Genomic DNA, 18,756 nt, shown 5'->3' with positions numbered 1-18,756 from the left:
CTTAAAGACATTGAGCTAACTCCTTTCCCCCAAATCCACAAGACCACTATTTAAAAATAGATAACCTAGTCTTGCATGTTGGCAGCATTTATGGTCACTGTGCCATTTTCATACAAGGTGCTAGGCTTGTCTATATGAGCAAGGCTGAGCATAACCTGTAGCTTCCAGGCTTGCTCACTATGCCTAGTCTACATCAGGTGGCAAAGTAGAATAGGATCTGGAGTTAGTGAGCCACTGATAAATCATAATGGAGTGAAGCAGAAAAAAGATGCTGAGATGGAAAGGAGATCTGCAGGCAGCTGCCAGTCCTTGTGTCCAGCAAGTGAATGAAGCCATGCTATGGGCAAGGGCAGCAACACTGGTGCAGGTACTGCATTGGCCCACCTCATATTCTGCTCCTTTTAACGACACCCAAACGCACTTAAAACCATCAGTTTCACATTGTCACTTAAAGTAGAGAGAGGTTGTTTAATAAATACATATGATCATCCTCTCCACTCAGAAGAGGGAGCCAGAAAGCCAAACTCGGGGAATCCTGGGGGCCGTAGAAATACGAAGGCTGCTGAGAACACACACATGCAAATGGCAAATTTGATTACAACGATGGGCTGTCTGCTTTGCAGCTCCTGGAAGCCCACCCTCAGCCATAAAAATGCAAAAATAGTGCAACAGGCAATGTGGCAGAACAGGGCGCTCTGTATTCATTCACAATTAGGTGTTCTATTCTGTTGTCACCAGATGCTGCCACGCACATTACACAACAGAAATGGGATTAGCAGGAATAACAAAAACCTGTCAAAGCACAAAACCATGGCCTAGTAGTCCTGACAAATTAAACAGCCTACAATGAGTGCCAGAGCATGAAAATCACTCACCCTTCCTCTTCTATCTCTCGGAGGTAGGCAGTAAATGCCTTCTTAAAGGCAGGCCACCATGTAGCCAACACTACGAGTAGAGGAAAAAAAGCCATTTTCATTTCTGATTGAGTGTAGATTAAGGACAAACCACCTGACTAGTGACTATCTGAATGATACTTGTTTCATTCTGTTAAATGCAGGATAATTCACGTGCTCCTGGTATGACCTCAGTAACCCATGTTAGAAGCGCTGTTATACCTAGCTATGCATTTCTATACCTAGGAGCTTCCATGGAATGCTGTTATCTTGATTTGTATCTGTGTAATGCAAGATAAAATAAGTCCAATAGCTATGTGAAACTCATGTTTTGCTCACCATACTCATGCTGATGGGTCATCAACACAGGATGCAGGAGGATTCAGAGGGTGAGAGAAGACTATTTGTACAGAAACTAGCTCCAAGGCTGGGAACCAGATGATGAGTTCTTTGTGTATTGCTCTGGGATAGCTGCAGTGTTTGCAGGTTTTTAAGATAAGAACAGGACGCTCATGTCTGCTGTAGCCTGTTTTACTTATCTTGAGTTTAATAATGGTGTCATTAAGCTGAGCAGCCAACTGTGCTTAAAATTTCTCTAGGGCTATATGACGAGTTGCTCTTTGTAACCCAGTTGTCCATTCTGCATCAAACTTGTGTCAAAAGCAGTGACTTGTAACAAGCTTTTTCACGTGCTTTTTTTCAAGGCATCTTTTGGGTTTGTGGGCTGCCTGTCACTCATCCTACCTTAGTATTCTCTGTAGATGGTGATCATTGGCCACTCTTACCGCATCTGTACAGCTCTTCAGCTGGAAAATTTTTCTCCCAACCACTCTCAGATATTATTTGCTGGTCCTAAACTTGGTGAAATTTTATCCTTGCCATAACCTCAGCTATGTGGTTCTTCGTTTTTGCTGTGTGTGATTTCTAATAGCATAAGTGAATGGACATCAGCTATGGGAAAATGGGAGATAAGTAGCTGGAAGATGAAAATCTTTAGGCAGCTTTCTAGATGATACTTACTTTCACAATGCTCTTCCCCCCCCCGCCCCACTTCTTTATCCTCACTTTTTTTCCTGCCTAAGGGGTGGCAGATAAGTCACTCAGCTTTAGTGCTACTGTAAGTTTAGATGACCAATTCAGCAAGGGTGACAAATGCTACTTTCTTGCCTCTTTCCTGACCCCATAAGATTTTCAAGATTTCTTCTGGGAATTACTTACAGAAGATGTATTTCTTCATCTGTGCCACAAAAACCATTTTTCCCCTTTATTTCCGCCCTCTGAGAAAGTCCTTGGAGTAATAGGTAAAATGTCAGAAATAATTAAGAAAAATACTGATATACACTGTGGCAGAGAATTATACCTTTTGAGATGGTCGTTGCCATCATCTGTAATCAGTCCCCTGATAGATATAAATACCAGTTTTATCACCTTGTTTTAGATGATGATGTGTTGAATCAATGTTGATGAAGACTATATTTTGGCAAGTTCAGTTAAAGTGAAAGAATAGTTTAAATTGTGAAGCAGAGGACACAAGCTCAAAATAGAGAAAGTAATTGACGCAGAATACACACATTCCTTTATATGATATCTATTTGATCCTGTTCATAAAAAAATTTTCTTATCTTTTTTGTTCTTAATTTTTCTTTTACTTACTTTTACCTTAGACACCTCTGTGCATGGAAAACATCTCTGTAAGAGCACTTAGACAGCAACTGGTGCTAATACGTTCAACATATTAAACACTCAGAACATCATGTCTACAGTGGCAGATAAGTAGCAATAGCTAAGCTTACAGAGCTTAGGTCACTTTAATGTTAGGGAGGAAAAAATAGGTAGGTGCTGGTTACATCTTAAGGAATTTCCTGTGATGTGGTGACTCCATAGTATATATACTAATGTTGTTGCAGCCATATACTATGGTAAATACAAAAAAAGGCAAAGGGACCAGAGACCTTTCCTACGGCATATCTGGGAAATTTGTAGTTTTCCTCAGGGCTTACTACAGAAGATGGCAGGCTTTGAGATAAAGGGGCATCCTGAGTGAGGAGACTGCCACCGTGAAGAGAGTAAGAGAGTGAGCTTAAAGGGGGGGTGCTTCGCAAGATAGCAGAGACATTGACAGATAAGAAATGGAGATTTGATGTTAGCGTGATAGAAAAGGTAAATGCAGAAGACAAGGAAAGCTACAGGAAGAAGAATAGGGATGGCAAGAAAATATGAGGAAAGACGTACAGAGGGGAAATTGGCCTGAAATAAACACAAGGCACCGGCTGGTGCTGGCGTGGCGCTCTGGGCTGGCGATGCCACGGTTCTGTCCCACAGAATTTCCTGTCTAGGAGCTTGCTTTCTGCTTGGCGTGGAGAGCATGGATCCAGTTAATACCCGTGCCCAGGAGCACTGTCTGTACTTTTTGGGCTAAGTGGCTATTTGGATTATTAGGTGTTTATGTCCTTAAGAATGAACCTTTTTGTCCTGTGTCTTAAAAGCAAAGGCCATATTTATTTTCAAGGGAGATGGATCATGACTAGATTTATAGTACCATGTACTCAAAGATCAAATTGCATGAGCACAAGCATTTATATTTTTATTTATAGGAAATAATATAAAGGAGCATAAAGCTTATGTGCAGCTTAAGTGTTGAGCATTTATCTTTTTCAAAATGCATTAGAAAGGCAAATGGACTTGGAATGCCAGTTAAAAAGCAAGGATCACTCACTGTAATTTATTACTTTTTGTATTTCGGTAGAATTGAAGTACGAGTTACAGTGCCTGCAGATCAACTTGAACTGCTCGACTATATTTTATGAGGTACAAGGTAGCAATTGGTTGCATAAGGAGCTAGAGATTTGGTACTAAATCCTCTTCAACTTTTAAATTATACTTCTGTATTCTTTGATTATTATTTTTTTAAAGCCTTAACAGCTTTGTCTACATAGTAAGTAGATACCTTAATCTCTTTTGGAACAGATCTCCATATGAAAAGCCTTGCATCCACGTGCAAACTTCTGTAGGTCACTCAAAAATTTCCAGACCTTGGGAATTCTGGGATATTGAGACAGTGTTCAGGGCCAGAGTTCTCATGGTCTACATTAGACTTAAAAATTAGCTGGGGCCAAAATCCTCCGCAGAGGCATGCTGTGTTCACAGTCCCTCATGCCAAAACAGTGTAAACAAACTAATCTACTGCTTCAAAACTTTTATATCAAACCCAGATTTTTCCAGAAATTTTTCTAGAGCTTTTCTGGTATGCTTTAATCTCTCTCTGTGCTTAAATTTCTTTTCTCCTTGTCTATCTATTCAAAGCAAAACTAACAGTGGAAAAATTATCCTCTTTGCATCACAGATAGAGCAGATCTCTGATGAAACACAATCGCTCAATGTTCATTTTCATTACACAGGCATGAAAATCCACTGAAGCTGACTTGGGAAGTCTAGATTTTGCTGCCTTCATAGACTTCTGTATCCTGGAAGCACAGAAAAGTCCCTGATGTCTGAGACCTGCATGCAGTCTCGCAGAATGTGATATGTGAATATAGTCTAATACATGTATCAGGGAGCTGGAGAGTACATTCTCTTTTCATGTAAATGTATTAGCAAAGTCCCCAGAACTAAATTCTTGAAGTGGTTAGGAAAGCTGACAGAGCACAGCAGAGCTGGAAACTTTTTCACATTGCTCAGCAGCCTGTGATGAGTGGCTGGGCTCAGCAGAGTACCATCCACGTCCAGTAAGTACATATTGTTGGCATCACCTGAAAATTATTGTTATCTCTGGAAGACTGACTGTCACGTGGATAGTTTTAACGCACAATACGATGTGCGGTATGAAGCAAATTTTGCATGTTTTCAGACAGAATACAAACCCAAGAGCTGCAGAGTATATCTCTGCAGAAATAGCCAAGGGGCGCTGGCAACCAACCAATGGCTCCTGGTGGCCCAAAACCTGGTTCTACTGGAGCTTCTGGAAATGCTCCATGTCCTCACCTCACTGCTGGCTCGACAGGGCTTTGAATCAGGCCTGCCCAGCTGACATTTTGAAGGCTGAGTCTGGCTTTGCATTTTAGCTTGGATCAGGAATGCACTTCTAAAGCAAATCTCGTGACCGTCTCCGCTGTTTACGCTTTTGTTCATGTTGAGGAACTGTCTTGACTACATGAACTGGAATTAATTTTGGATAAAAGTAAACCAGAAGATGTGCTCTAGGACTACATCTGACACTCAAGCTAGAAATAGGTACTCAGTCTGTGGGGTTAAACAAGAGAGAGTCCAAAGTAAAATTAAATAAATAAATAAGAAATGCTTGTAATATAGAATTCTGGTCCTCACTGTCAACTGTTTTGCTCTGCAGATCTGCTTCTGCTGGTCTGCACTGTTTACCACTGTGGAAGTAGCCTTAAGGTTCAACTGAGCATTTTTTTGCAGTATAAAAAGATCTTTCTGGTAGCTTCAGAAGATGCTCGATCTGTCTATAGTTAAGGTTCTTAAAAAGTGAAATGGGGAAGATAATACTTTCTTTATCAAACAGTACACATCTCAGATGAAAGCCTGAGTAAGTCCAAAGTGTAGTAATAAATATTTTAACTCTTACTACGGCTCCAGGTTCCTCATACAATTCTCTTTAATATATACGTATGTTTTAAAGGTGCAGATCTGAACTGCGAAAATACACCAAAGTTGATGGCAGTGCAAATAATCAAATCCTCTTAATATAAGCTCTGCATGGTCTCCCATATGATTTTTCAGTGCCTGGTAATTGTTTATGGACCAGTTTCCCCTGCAGTGCTGCTTGTATATGTATATATAAAGGGAAAGGAGAACAACTGCCTCTCTTGGTGTAGCAGACAGTTGCTAAATAAATCTGTACTGGGCAGGTACGGCATCACCCTAAATGAGGCATAGATCATGAATCAAATTTTAGAAATAATGATACTAGCTAGGGCAGTGTGGCACTGTGAATCTTTTGTGAGAAAAATATATTTTGCAGTATTTTGTTTCAGCTGTTTCAGTAATACCTAAATTTTGTTCACTGAGGACTTCATGCCATTTGGATTGTTTTCATTGAAATGTGAAAGCAATATACCCATATCCAAGTGAAATTAGATTTAGGGTTTTTTTCCCTCTTTTTGAAAAACAAAGGTACTTAGTACACAACATAGGAATTGCTTATGACACTGGGATATCAAGCCATTTTTGTGGAATGGCAAGAAAACGTGATAAAACACAATTTGCTGTTAGTGCTGTTGGCAGTGCTTTGAACTGGTGAAAGAGATACATTCCTTATTATTCAGACATATTTTACTTTCCGTGTTAATGTACGATAAATATACGATCAGTTCCATAAGTCCTCGAAAGATACGATATTCACTTCAGTATTTTAAAATGAAGTTTGATCCATCTTAAGTTTCAGCATGAGTTCTCATTGGCAGCATGACGTTAATAAATCATCAGAGCACCATTGATCAACTGACTTATTTAACACTGCACAAACAGCAAGAACTTATATTGGGCCACAAACCCCACTCCATGCCTTTGCCATTAAGAAAGTTAATAATTTCACACTGACAGGTTATTAAGTTCTCTCTAGCCCCAGAGTTAATATGAAAAACATTTTCAAGAGGTTTCTGGGCAAGGAACGAGTTGGGTCTGGTCCCAGATCGGGGTGAGCTGTTCCAGGTGAGACAGTCACTGCTAGCTCTGTTCAGAGCCTCAGCCTCTCCACCTGAAAAATGGGGGAAATTATTCTGGTCCTTGTAATGTGGTTACAGATTGACTGGGTCCCATTCTGTTCAATCCATTTTCTACTTCTGCTGTAGGACAGCATTTCCCAAGTGCTGTAATCCTTAACCAATTATCTTAGACTTCAGTCTGACTCGGCTCATTACATGTTTCTCTGCTGTCCGTTCCCTGCTCATCCTTCTTTGATGTTGCGTTTTCATACATTACATTCCTCACATGCACTTGTAGGATTCAGCCTATATTGGCCTTATTATAACTTTCACTATCTTTGTAATGAACTGGCTCTGTTTTCTCATTTCATGTAATGAAAAGAAACCACTGTCAAATAGCAACCATTAATAGCAGGAATTTCTCCATCTCACTAAACAGAAACACTCAGATCTTCACCTGCTACATTTAGTAAAATCTGATCTAACTCTGTCTCCTTTGAAACACCAGCCTGGCATTTAAATTAGGTCTTAGATTAGAACAGTCATCAAGACTCCTTCTTTCCTCTAGGAAAAAAAAGCAGAAATATTTGGAGAATGGTTCAGCCTTTACAAGGCGAATCCTTAAATACAAGGTGAAGGTGTGTGAACATCCTCCATGGAGCAGGGGAGCAGCCTTGGACACCTGGCATCCTGACCGCATCCTTTACAGAAGGAACAGCTACATAGGCTGTATTCTTCAGCCTGCCAAAAAGGTAAAGCAGAGAAGATATCAAAAAGGGTCAGAATGCAATGTGTAGCCGAGTGTTACCTGCCGTGAGCCCGTGTGCTGCGGGTATTCATCCTTTATGGGGGTTCAGCAGGCAACTGGAGAAGTTCACGGAAGAGAAATCCAGCAAGGACTGCTAACAGGAAGCCTCTAAGATACAAATTTTTGGAGGCTGGCAGAGTTTTCTGAGTAAATATCACTAAGCGTTTGCTCCTTTCTTGTGCTAATTCCCAGACATCCACTTTTGGTCACTGTCAAGGACAAGTGGGCTGAATGCAGATCTTGCACAAGCTGGTAAGACACTTTTTGTAGTCTTCAGTACCTCAGCTATCTGCCTCAAGCTGGTGGAGTGAATCCGTGCCTCCATTCCCAATGTGTGGTTGTGGGTTCCCCGTGGAGGGCGGTTTGATCAGACCTGCTAATGGGCCTGCTCCTGCGAGCCGAGTTGCACATACGCATTAGCATTTGTTAAGGTAAAGTTTCTAACATAGCATTAAATTGAGTTTTAAATGAATGAGCTGATAGAAATGCCATCTGAATGATCGCATTTCAGTTCAGCAAGACCGGATTTCTTTTCATTTGAGAGAGCTCTGATCTAATTTCGTGTTTTCCCACTGGATTTTTATTTCTCCCAGTCGGCAGTGTAATGGATTACATTCTGGTAAAACACACAAATATTTTCTAACTGCAAACCACCATGTTTCAGTGGTTTCAGCTTTTCAGATTGTTATCTGCAACCACCACTTTCTTCCAGATTGAATGTGCTGCTATTTGAACTCTGATCCCATGGATAGAGCGTGAACAGCACCTTTAGCAGGATGGCAAATGCTGTCTGTTAAACCACGGCCGTTTAAATGGTCATAGTTTCTTTGTATACATTCACCACTGAAAAAAGAAAATAAGTTCTGGTCTTTTACTAATGGATGAATTGTGTGAATTAGAATATTTAACTGTTTTAAAGCATGGAGTGTGTATGTGCTGAGTTGTTTGTGGGACTGAATTTCTAATACCTTTTTTAATTGGAGGTTGAATTCAGGTCCAAATGGGCAGATCTTAATAACTATATAAACCACTTATCACACCAGTAGGCAGATCTTGATGTGTCTTCAATATTTAATTCAGTCAGATATCTTTAAATAATTCAGTGATTTTTAATTAAAGAAAATAGGGTATTTAGTTGATTTTTTTTTTTTTTTTTTTTTAGGCCAGGGAATATTTATCGACATGATTCCATGCCTGTACTCTTTAATATCTTTTCTTTCCCTGCTTGGTATTTTATGGCTTTTTAATTCTTTCTTAGTTACATATTTTTCTAAAAACAGGGACTTTGATTTGTAAATGTGAATGTGATCAATAAAAACCTATGGCTTCAAAGTGTCCTTATTTATATTTAAATCCTTCCTCTCACCTGCTGTTTGTTGCTTTTTAGTTATGTCACCAGTCCCACTGGAGCTCAAAAAATTTAGCCGGTCCTCTCTAAACTCCCAGACATGTTCTTTTCCCATGTAATCTCCTGTCCCTGCAGCTTCTGATGTAAAACAGATTTAAGTTTGTGTAGAGCAGAGGTCAACATGAAAGCTTAAAACAAAACAAAACAAAAAAAAAAGCTGGTATTCAACTTTTAGCTCTGGTTCTTATTATAACTCAAAGCTCTATTTTAGTAATTTAAAAATGGTAGCATTGTTCTACATCCGTACCCTACCTTTCACTGAATTTCTTAGTGGCTGTGATGCTCAGTTTGGATAAACTTCTAGACTAGCTGATGATCGTTTGGATGAACTGCTGCCAGTTATGCCGTGATGGTAAAATTGACAATTATTTTGCAAATTGAGCTGTGTGAAGTTTGCATTTATTTTGCTTTAGGTTATGGTCAAGAGCAAAGCTTTGAACCCATTTCTCCCATTCCTGAGTAGTTATTTGCAGAGTCGTGACTTTGGTGAGCCTTTGGTATGGGTAGTAGGAGTAGTGACTTCATGAGATTACTTCAGTGATGGATTTCCTAAAAGTTTATTGCTAAGTACTTCAATTTTGTTTTTTTTTAACAGAACAGCATTTTCAGTTCTGTAGCTTTGTAGTAATGCATCCCTTTCTGAATGCCTCAGTAAATAATCATGAGTTAAGTGTTGAACAAGGATTATATACTGCATGCTATGGCTCAACGTGTTAGTCCATTTACCAGTGTCGTATATATGTACCCAGCCTTCTGCATTTTTCAGTGCTTGATCAGATGGAAATAGTAATTGGAGGTGTAATTCAGTGTTGTGCATAAGGTCATTAAACCCAGTGGTAATGGGTAAATCCAGACCCTGCTGTGGCCTTGTAAGGCAATTTGGCAAAGAAACCAGTGCTATTTTACCGAGCCAATGAGAGTTGGACAAGGACTGTGTCCCCGTTAAGGGACGAAGCCCCACTGTACGAATTTGCTGTCTTCTGTCTTACGTGGAACATGTCTAAGCTGACAAGGATCTATACCGAGCACCTTCCAGCCTCTCCTCTTCTTCTAGGGAGAGGTATGTACCCAGAACAGCTCTAGAGCTGCTCCCTGGTGCACTCCAAGAGTCTTTGTCTTTCTGCTCTTCAGTTCAACATCCATCTTGAACATAAATTTCTGTGGAAAAAGTACATTTTTGCCAGGAATTTCATTCATGCAAAATGAATCCTGAGATGAGGTAGAAGGTAATGAAGGTATTCATGGTAAATAATTAATTATAAATCAGAATAGAAAGCCTAATATTATAAAGGTTTAGGCCTTATCCTGTAGTGGGTTACCAATTAGACTGAAGTTAGAAGGATACGAGAAGTATATGCAACTCTATGGGAGCTCATAAAAGAATGTAGTCGGTATTCTGCCCATAGTAAAATCTGAGACTAGCTCTCAGCTCTGAATTTGGTATTAATTCAGCATCTCTTTCACTTCTGGATAAATGGGACCACTCTTTCCTCAATGGTCATTTATTGCTCCTCTGGCAGAGATGGCTTCTTCATGGACATGGAAGATGGGGTAGAATGCAGAAAGCAGATAAAAAGGCTCTGGTGAAATGGAGTCATCTGAAAAAGTAGAGGGAGGGGGGGGTTTATGTCTGATAGCTAAAAAACCATTATGGCCCTAGGGCCTTCAAATGTGTTTGATTCTTTTGTCTGCAATAAGGAATCCGAGCTCTTTGAGTGTTTTGGGGCAGGTCAGGTGGTTAATTTTGAAGTTGTTTGCCACAGCTGTGTAAATCTTAGAGAACTCCGTGAGGCCTTGAATGCATAGTATAAACTCAGGAGATCTGAGGTGGACATTGTAAGAGGCAGGACTTTGTCACAAGAAAACTGTTGATGGCAAGGGAGAGTCATTTGCAGATGATTCTGAGATGGAAGGAAGGAGAGAATGAACTCGCATGAGATTTGGATCGAGGAAGCCATGGGGTATTCAAGCAACAGATATTCTTTAGAATCCACTGAAGATTATTTTAATACCTCTGATTCTTTGCACAAGAGCTCTGTAAAGCATGTTGAAGTGTAGGAAATGTTAGAAATGTCAACAAATGCTATTAACCCCTAAGTGCTTAAAAATCATGAATTCAGCTCTGAAAAAGCTTTAGATGACAATAATAGAAAAAACACATGCAATGCATATAATAAAAGCTAACATGCCATATTTTCAAGCATTCTCTGATATTATTAAGGGTTACAGACGTTGTCTTTTTATTGTTAGACTTAATATATTGCATATCCTCCATTGTTACAGACAAACACTAAATAACTGAGACTCGCATATAATCTTGAGCTCGCAATATTGTCCAGATGGCAGTCTTTTTCCTCCGAACTGTGCAATCCATCTTCACCCTTGTTTCCATATTAATTACTCATCCACATTATTGTATGCTGATTAAAGCTAAAAACCTAGGATTTCCAGGTCCCATTTCTAACCCTTTTGCACTACAATATTGAAACATGGTTGTTCATAATCTTGACAATTATTTTTGTGATGAAATCACCACAAAGATATCCTGGTAGTCTCTGGTTAAAGTTGAAGGTGATTACATTCAATCTCGTGTATGTTCAGTGGACACTTGTTTGGCCAATGTGGCAGGTTACCATGTGAAAATGGGTAAATTTGCGGAATGCGTTAGAAGTTTTGGTACTCATAGGAAAACTGTCATTTTACAAAATTCAAAATTTCCTGCCTTTGCCTCCCTTGCCGTTGATGCCATCAGAATGGAGCATATTGTGCACAACTCCAGAAGTTAAGCTTTATATTTCAATGGACTTGCAAATCTTCCTTTGGAAATACAAGATACAGCCCTGAAACTACCACAGGTCTTGGTCTGAGTATCAGATCACGTGGCTGTTGAAAGAAACGTTGTCTCAAGAAGGTTGTTTGTAGGCTAAATTTCCACCAACATCAAGGAATCAGTTGAGAGTTCGTGCGCTAGTGAAAGCTTTGGGACTTCTTATATTGAAGATGTTGTTGCATAAAAATATGGTAATGCATTGCATTTTGTTTGCTGGAGAGTCAGATTCTGTCCCCTGTATTGTCCTTCCATAACTACTTTAGAGAGGTTCACCAAAATAAATAGGGGTATTTAGAGAGCATTGGCTGCTTCCTCTCACAAACAGGACTATCAAGACACTTATTTTCATGGAAATTATTGTTAAAGTTTAAAAACCTGCATTATAATTACTTAAACCTCTTCTTTTTGCTGCAATCTGAGTTAAGTAGGTGAAAATTGTGTCTTCAGAATCTCAAGTTTCAAAAGAAACATAACTCTGGATTTTGGATCGACTGACTTCCTTTTCCAGTGATGTGTCATGTCCAGTATTTCAGTGTGAAACACTGATGTGACAGACTGCCATAATGCAATGTGTTTAACCACCTCAATGATGCATCAACTGGAAGGAGTTCCCAAAGATTCAGTTCCCACATGCACACACAAAAAAAATGAGGGAGAAACAGTTTGGGGAAGCGGAACATAAATCTTTTTCACATAGTTTGGCACAAATTTAATTATGAAGTATTTGTAAATGTTCAATCAATTAGACCACTCAATTGTTTAACTTACAACTTTGAAGGCAGATTATGTTTTCCAAGAGAAAAGCTTCTCTTAAACAAGACCTTTTATGTTAACTGCTCCAGAAAGAAAATGCTACATTTGCCATAGGATGTAAATAGAGATGCAGGAGAAAAGTGTGTAGTATCACGATGTCTTTGGCTGAATTTTAGGATTTTCATAGAAATGAGCTAGTTAAACCTTTAAACTCCCAAATTACACATACAGGAGAAAAAAAAAAAAGCAACTCACTTTTTTTTTCTTCCCATTACTAATTATGTTTAATAGAAATACCTATCTAGTGACTTTATCATATTTAATATTTATAGTGGCAATTCAATATGAATTGCAGGTAAATTCACATTTACAAGTCAAACAAACTGAAAGCCCATTAATTTTTCCCCAATTACTTTTCCAGAGTCTCACTTTCACACTTGTTTTACTTGCAACCTATTTAAGTTCAAAACCTGGCAATTCCCATACAAGATAGCGTAGTCTTCATAAATTATCAACAATCGCTTCACAAACATTGGGAACCACAGTTGGGTGACTTGGCTGGCATCCAGGGGTATGGAGGGAAGGCTTGTAAATATGGAGATACAGAAAACCAAGAGTGAGATGGGAGGGAAATCAATACCAGGAGAGTACACACCACGCATGGTTGTATTTCTTGAGTATCACTTTCTAACTCTGTCATCAGGGGGGAAGAAAACTTGTAATAAACATTCTTTCCTGCTGCAGGGGCAGAGCACGCCTGTCGGAGAGCAGGAATGCTGGTGGTGGGTTTGGCAGCCCCACGATGGCACCAGAAGCAGCAGTGAGACGCTGGAGCTGGAGGTATTGTCCCCTCTGCGGAAGAGAAACTCACGGGACAGATTCATTGCATACATTTTACGTGGACAAACCAGAGCTGTCTGCAGTCTGGGAGCAGATTGGAGCAGACCACGAGTGGCAGTGGTCCACGGATGGAACAACAACCGAAATATTGTTCAAACAGAAAACGGATTGCATTTACTCTCTGTCTTGTTGAAGGCAGTTGCTGTGTTGGCTGCAGAAGGAATTTGACTGAGCCCTGAACATGTAGACCAAAACTAAATCATAACCAGAGTCTGTCTGAAATCTTGTCTGCCAGCAAGCACAACAGAAATTACGTCTGTCCAAGCGCTGCTGCCGCGGAGTTAAGATGTATCGTAACAATGAGCTGCCTCACTAATTCTAACTGAGCGCAGGAGTCTTGGCTGCCTGCTTGTGACTGCATGTAACCTTTTCAAAAGCACCCAAATATCTTAAGAGCCTGAATCTCATTGAAAGTCAGATAGCTGAAGGGTGACTAACATAAACAACAGTCTAAATGCAGCGAGATTGCCTGGAATGGTCTCATAAATCTCAGAGCTTTCCTTCTACCCAAGTTTTGGCAGTTGTACTCTGTGGAAGTTGCATAGTGGCTGGCTGAGTGTTAAACACTGTTTAGGTGGCCAAATCTGGCTGATTTTTGGAAGAGGCAGTGGCTGCTAATTTTTTTCAGCCTCCCATCATCCCTCCTTGCCCATGCCTGTTGACCTTCTCTGGGACTTTGCACTGGCCCCGTGATGTTGGTCTGTAGGTGTGTGGTGCTGCACGTATGCATCACGTGCTCCCCGAGGTGGTGGTGAGTGTGGAGTGTTCTCACAAAGCGTGCAGCATGCCAGCTCTCTTTAGTTCAGTGAGGACTGGAGGGTTTTTTTCCCTGTGGATCTTTTACATGCAAGTCAGGCTTCACATAGCCCACAGTCAAAAAAAAAAAAAAAAAAAGAAAAAAAAGAAGAAATCCTCCACTACAGAGACAAATAGCAACATGTGGCTGGAAGATAACAGAAATGTACATGCAAGTGCAAAAATTAAATATGGAAATATGAAAATGAGGGATTTTTTTTTTTAAAGCAAAAGAACTGATTCACTTGTCATCGCTGGAAATTACATGGGGCTTTATTTCCTTAGCAGCCCATCTCAGAAAAGCAAAATAGAAAAAAAAAAAGTCCATAGATAAGAAGTACCATCACAGTACCCTGTCTTTTTGGTTGGCTCTGGCAGTGGGAGCCTTTTGCAAAACTTTGCAGCCGGCCTGAAAAACAACAACAACAAAAAGATAAAGGCAAAAGACCACATTAGAATGAAATGTGCAGAATGCAGATGTGCAGTCTTCCTGCCTTCCCCTCTCTGTCTCCACTCTTGCTGCAGTGTCACACCTTCCTGAGAAAGACTGGATTTATCTTAAAAGACTGTTTCTTCATTTTCCACTGTCATTTTCCGCAGCTCCTCCCTCCCTCCCTCCGCGTCCCTTCTCCCTGTCTGTAGCCCCCATCTTTGCCAGATATTTAATGTAAAAATGATTACCTCAGCTTCTTGCAGGCTCTGCCCCTGCTCTGTGGTGGTTTGAACAAGCTGCCTGGTTGCTGCAAAAAAAATCACGGTGCTCAGCAACGAGGCTGGTTGTCTCTGAACCACATCACGCCCGAGTTCGCAGTTAAGAGCTGCCTCCAGGAGCAGCAGAGCGATAGAGATACAGGCTCTAGTGTTAAAGATGCAGACTGCTGGGATCACTCTGTTGCTTCTCCTGGTAATGAGTCAGTCTGTATTTACAGAGGAATAAACTAAAAAAACACCCGTGATCCTGTGATTTTCATCAGTCCCAAGGAAATCAAGTTATTGAAGTATTTTTCAGTAGGGAAGAAAATTAGTTATCTAGGCTTCCTCTTCTTATGCAAGGATTTTGTATGAATTTTGCCCATATTGCATTTTAAAGTACATGGGGCTGGGACTATCTCTCACCAGGGGCCTTTGCTGTGTCAGGTACAATTAGAAACGAAGGCTAATTGGAGTCAATATTCCAATATAAGTAGTACAGTGATAAGGAAATGAGCTTTCATTTTAAGGTAACTGGTCCTGGCCTGTGTGTGGAAGCAGTCCTGACTTTGGAAACAAGTACAGTCCCATTTTGCACATATGGAAATCAAGTTTTCAGGGTGCAAAAATGAGCAGTGGCATATTGAGTTTACCTACCAGAATACATCCCAAAAACTGCAAGTGCTCCAAGTCTGAGGCTGCATTGTTTGCCCTTTAAAACACCAGGAAATGCTTTTAAAAAAAAAAAATTGTTTGATAGTTAATTAGCTTCAACATTACCCAGTAAAGGCAGCTTTCCATTAAACAACAAATAAAGAATCTAAAATTAGAGTGATTTATCAGTCCCATGCTATACAAGCAGAGCCTCACGACAGCCCAGGCTTCGTGGAGGGGAGCATGGCTCTGCGGTGCACCAGGAAAGGCAGCGGCTATGCCATTCATTCTTTAGCCGTTAGAAATACTTAGGGAATCACGGTCCAATCTCCTTCCCATCTGACTAATAACAAGTTGTGCTTCAGAGCACGCTGTTGTGAAGATTGGAGAAGGCAGGACTGTAGTTCAGCCTGTAGTGGTGCATGCCAGCCATGCTCAGCCGTCAGAGCAAAGTGATCACAGGGAAAAGAGCCAGGCCTTCTTGTGCGTGCGTGTGTGTGTGTGTGTGTGTGGTAACATTGAGACTCCAAACAAAGCAGAATGTGCGACAACCCCAATGTTGCTGGTGAGCAGAAGGTCCTCTCTAGGACTGCTCTTGCTTGGCTGTTGTCACTATGTTATTCTCCCGCTTTTCTGTTGGTGAAATCACATTGAAATACTATGGAAATAGTCCCAGCTTACAGGATGATGTGATCGCAACGTGGTAGACCCAGAAGAAGCTTGTGCTCAACAGGTCAGTGCCTGAGAGGCTTCCAAGATGATGTATCGTGGTTAACAAGGTGCTCATGACCCTGAGCAATGGGCATATGAACACAGAAGAGAGTAATCAGAGACAGAGGATAACTTGCTTTTTTATATTTCACATTAGTCTAAAGAAAATAGGTTTTCCTTTCTCTTGACAGAGTAATATCATTCTCCAGATGAGGTAGGCATCCTTTTACTGTACCCTATTTGGTCTTTTTTGTCACCCATGCGCCCTGTTCCCACAATTTGTGCTCTACTTTGTGCAGATATTTACTGTTCTCTACTTGTTTCCTCTACTTTGAGACATCATTTTCTCTGCTTCCCTCTCTTTATGTTTGCTTATTCCTTAAAATGCTTCTCTTATTAAATTTTTTCTTCCACTTGACTAGCTCCTTTCCAATCATTTTTACTCTCTAGAGAGTGCCTATAATTTTCCTGGGCTAGTAACAAACCTCTGATTGACCACTCCTCAGCTTTGAAGAGTGTCTTTTAGCATCTCAGCTGTACAGATTGTGTACCTTATCTTATCTTCATCTTCTTCTGACATACAGTTCCTCTAACCACATTTTCTGGTTTCCACAGGTCAACTGGTCATATTTAGAGACCCTGGAAGGGTAACCTGCTTTGAAGGTTTGTGCTACCTGCTCATTTCCTGAACGGGAAACTGCCAAGTTTCATCTCCTCCCTACCACAGTTAACTCCAGGTATTCGTTCAATATTTCATGAGTCAGAATGAGATTACAGGAGAGACTATTTCTTGTCTTTAAAGGGTGCACAAAATCATAAATGTCTTTCATTTTGCCTACTCCTGATTGGGTCCAGAGAGGTGGGAAAGTGGAGATACAGACACTTCCATAACTTCTTGGACAATTTCAGCAATAAGAGAGGATTGGTCTGGTCCATCCTGCAGCTCCCCATGATGCGATAGGTGCAATGAACAGATAGGCCTGATTGACTGCGAGCGCTGGAGTAGATTATCTTTCCCTGGCTTGGCAAGGGCTTGGTGGACACCTAGTCAATCAAAAAGTACTGCGCGCACTTTGAACCAAAGACGAATCAGTCTCCTCCTTTAATATGCTGAGCATTCATCACCACGTTTCAGATCACATGCTTCTTGGAATGACTGCTTAAAGAAGGCACAGATAAAAAATAGAGGAGTCCAGTTCAGGTGTATAATGGACTCTTTGTATACGACTCCTCTTGTGGAATATGGGGAGGTCATAAAAAACTGCACAGAATTAACATGCAGTAAGTTAAGTTCATACCTCATATATTAAATAAATAGCCGCTCTGCTAGAGAAATACATACACATAGAGTATATGTTAATGTTCAAAAAATATACAGATAGGAGGCAGTTTCATGTGCCTGTAAAGACTTTGTTGTCTATAGACCCACAGAATAATATCTGTCGTTCCAGAAATGAGATCAGAGATCAAAAATGTTTTCACAGTTGCAAAAGTAATGAAGAAAAGCCTGCAATCTCTGCCTGATTGTGGGAGTAACTCCTGGCCCCACTTTCCCTTTTAGTGGAAAGATGGGTGTTGCTGGGTTGGTAGGAATGTATTTTGTCTTAATAATACAGTCTTTGATAACTTGTGGGAGGTCTTCAGTGGGAAACTTCCACGGACACTATGACCATAAGAGTTTTATCAGCTTTTATGAGAGCAAAATGAGCTTTGTGATGTTTACTCAGTTCTTTGCCCTTTTTTTGGAAAAAACTTTGGAATTATCTATCATTTAAAACCAACCAAACAAACAAAAAACCCCTCCTGCTCTCTAGTTCTCTCAGTTAAAAAAAAAAATCTGTGAATACAACCCAATGATGATTAAAGGTGAGGGATATTATTAGGAATGCTGCAAGGTGAGAATTGCTATATTGTTCCAGGGAAGTGGTCTATGTATTGCAGCACTGCATCTCTGGCAGTAGCCAGGGTCTGAGGATTCAGCTGAGTTTTGATAGCAAATGAGGACTACACTGTTCCAGACCTGGGTCTCCTCTTATTTGCCAGTAATTTAAGTTAACTATTGTAATGCTGGAGATCCTTGTATTATACAAATATCTGACTTTGGTATTTAATCTGACTGTGGTGAAATATCATGGTATTGCATATCAACAGCCTAAATGCCCAAAGTGAGAAAAAAAGGGTTTCCTTTTATTGGTTTTGAATTTGCATCTCTCTCTTATCACTGCTTGTCCTTGTGTTACAAAACAAGGAGAACAGAAGCGCTAGATCTGTATTCTCTAAACCAGCCACGGTTTCACATACTTTTATCATGTTCCAGGGGAAGCTGTGCTATTGTTTTATACAATGCCAGTAGTACCACGGTACTTCAAACAGTTCTGTGAAATGCAGTTCCTTCTATTCCCTCTGTTATCATTTCCTACGACATTAGAAAAGATCCTGAGCCCAAAAGGTTGGATTAAGATCTTCACTTCTTCAACAGCTGAGGTCAGTGGCTACTATCATTTGGTTTGCACTTCTTACTCAGTCTGAGACAGGTTACAAATAGACTCCCGCAACCTAACAAGCAAGCAGCTGTTTCTGCTGTTGTGCTCCTAATGAGTGAGCCCTAAAGAAGGTAATTTCTTTTCTCTTATCCATTACGTAGCATCAAA

General features: G+C 40.3%; 1 long non-coding RNA gene across 1 annotated transcript in view; it reads left to right on the top strand.

The window, feature by feature from the left end:
* LOC129210298 (uncharacterized) overlaps positions 1-18,549 on the top strand; it is a 37,732-nt gene extending 19,183 nt beyond the window's left edge. Inside the window, exons 4-6 of the long non-coding RNA XR_008578368.1 lie at positions 13,100-13,195; positions 16,721-16,842; positions 18,423-18,549. This is a non-coding gene — a long non-coding RNA (uncharacterized LOC129210298). The remainder of the gene's footprint in view (positions 1-13,099; positions 13,196-16,720; positions 16,843-18,422) is intronic.
* Positions 18,550-18,756: the final 207 nt, after the last annotated feature.

The sequence above is a fragment of the Grus americana genome, chromosome 9, assembly GCF_028858705.1.
Source record: "Grus americana isolate bGruAme1 chromosome 9, bGruAme1.mat, whole genome shotgun sequence".
Classification (NCBI taxonomy): domain Eukaryota; kingdom Metazoa; phylum Chordata; class Aves; order Gruiformes; family Gruidae; genus Grus; species Grus americana.
The sequence above is the reverse complement of the archived record's forward strand: the minus strand, read 5'-3'. Positions and strand labels throughout refer to the sequence as shown.